General features: G+C 52.8%; 1 protein-coding gene across 1 annotated transcript in view; it reads right to left on the bottom strand.

Moving 5' to 3' along the window:
• The window catches only part of TEX22 (testis expressed 22), a 15,771-nt gene that overhangs the window by 776 nt on the left and 12,768 nt on the right, over positions 1–2,227 (bottom strand). The gene's annotated exons all lie outside the window — the stretch shown is intronic.

The raw sequence follows: 2,227 nt of genomic DNA, 5'->3' as shown, positions 1-2,227 counted from the left end.
TGCTCACCTGCGGGGACAGGGCAGCGGGTCCCGCATCGGCTCCCCTTCGCCCCTGCCCAGCCCGCGCGGACCCCCTTCTCTCCCTGCGGCTGGGGCGGGGCCGCTGTGTAAAGCATAGTCAGCGCCAGCCTCCCCTTCTCCGGCGCGAGCTCCCAGCGCGGGCGCGTGGCTTTGCACTGTGGCTCAGTACCTGGACAACGCCTCCCAGCACCTGTCGGGAGGCACAGCCGCTCCGTTGGGAGCCTCCAGGATGGCGAGACTCGGGGGCAGCTCCACGCCTCCCCCACCCCCACAGCCCCTCCTAACATGCTCATAGGGAGATTTAGGGGTAAAACAATGCTCATGAATCCATAAGACAAAAGAAGAGGCGCCAGCAGAGGAGGGCCATCAACTCGATACAGGAGACTGGACAGTGGTGACCATCAGGAGAAAGCCAGCAGGAAGCCTGTGGGAGGCCTGCGGGGAGGGCAGAAGTGGGCGATGCCCATCGCCCCCCACCCCAACAGGACGATCCCTCCCCCGAGGTGGAACTTTCCAGGCCCTCTGTGAAAGTCTCTTCAGACTCTGCCCAACCAAGGGTCTGCCATTCTGCTACCTCCCAGCTGCGGGGGGGAGGGGGCATGCTACAAATAGGGGATTAATGCAAACTCAAAGGGAAGTCCCCATTCCTCAAAAAGTGAAATTAGAATTACCATATGACCAAGTGATTCCACTTCTGGGTATATACCCAAAGAACTGAAAAGAGGGATGTGAGCAGATACATGCACACCCACTTTCACAGCAGCACTATTCACAACAGCTGACAGGTGGAGCCACCCAAGTCTGCAACTCAGGTGTCCAACCGATGAACAGATAAGCAAAATGTGGCCTGTCCATAAAATGGAATATTATGCCTTAAAAAGGAAGGGAGGAATCCTGACACATGCTGCAACATGGATGAACCTTGATGACATTATGCTGAGGGAAATAAGCCAGGCACAAAAAAGTGTGTACTGTATGACTGCACTTATATGACCTCTGTAGAGTAGTCAAATTCATAGAGATGGAAAGTTAGACTGGTGGGTGCCAGGAGCTGGGGAAGGGGGTAATGGGAAGATGTTGTTTAATGGGTACAGAGTTTCAGATTTGCAAGATAAAAAAGTTCTGGAGATCTCTTTTACAATAATGTGAATATACTCAACATGACTGACCTGTACTCTTAAAAATGGTGGGCTGGTGGTTAGTTCACTTGGGGAAGCATGGTGCTGATAACACCAAGGTCAAGTCTTCGTGTCCCCCTACCAGCCAGCCGCCAAAATAAAAAGTTGGTTAAAAATAGAAAGAGAACACTAAGGCCCCGGGTTTGGATCCTATATAGGGATGGCCGGTTAGCTCACTTGGGAGAGCGTGCTGCTGACAACACCAAGCCAAGGGTTAAGATCCCCTTACTGGTCATCTTGTTTTAAAAAAAAAAAAAAAGTGGAAGTTTGGACACAGAGACACACACAGAGGGAAGGCAACGTGAAGAGACACAGGGAGCAGACGGCCACCCAAAATTCCTGGGCTGACATCCTCACCTCCAAAAGGATGGTGTTAGGATTTGGGCCTGTAGGTGGTGGTTAGGTCATAAGGGAGGAGCCTCATGATGGGATTGGTGCCCTTATAAAAGGGATCCCAGAACACTCGTGTACCCCATCCACCATGTGAGGACACAGCTAAAAGATGGCAGTCGATGATCCAGAAAATGGACCCTCTCTAGACACTGAATCTCTCAGCACTTTGATCTTGGACTCAGCTTCCAGAACCATGAGAAATAAATTTCTGTTTATAAGCCACTCAGGCTATGGTACTAACACAAACCAACCCAGCTGACTCCTTGATTTTAGGCTTCTAGCCTCCAGAACCGTGAGACAAGAAATTTCTGTTGTTTAAAGGAAACACGGGCCGGCCGTGGCTCACTTGGGAGAGTGTGGTGCTGACAACACCAAGGCCACGGGTTCGGGTCCCTATACAGGGATGGCCGGTTGCTCACTGGCTGAGCGTGGTGCTGACAACACCAAGTCAAGGGTTAAGATCCCCTTACCGGTCATCTTTAAAAAAAAAAGAAAGAGGGCCGGCCCGGTGGCGCACTGCGTTAGTGCACCGCTTGGGAAGTGCGGCGGGGCTCCCGCCGAGGGTTCGGATCCCACATATAGACCGGTTCCCGCTCACTGGCTGAGCGAGGTGCGGGAGCAACGCCGAGGGTTGC

Source organism: Galeopterus variegatus, unplaced genomic scaffold, assembly GCF_000696425.1.
Source record: "Galeopterus variegatus unplaced genomic scaffold, G_variegatus-3.0.2 Scaffold1026, whole genome shotgun sequence".
Taxonomy (NCBI): domain Eukaryota; kingdom Metazoa; phylum Chordata; class Mammalia; order Dermoptera; family Cynocephalidae; genus Galeopterus; species Galeopterus variegatus.
Note: the sequence above shows the minus strand (reverse complement) of the source record. Positions and strands in the feature narration are given on the sequence as shown.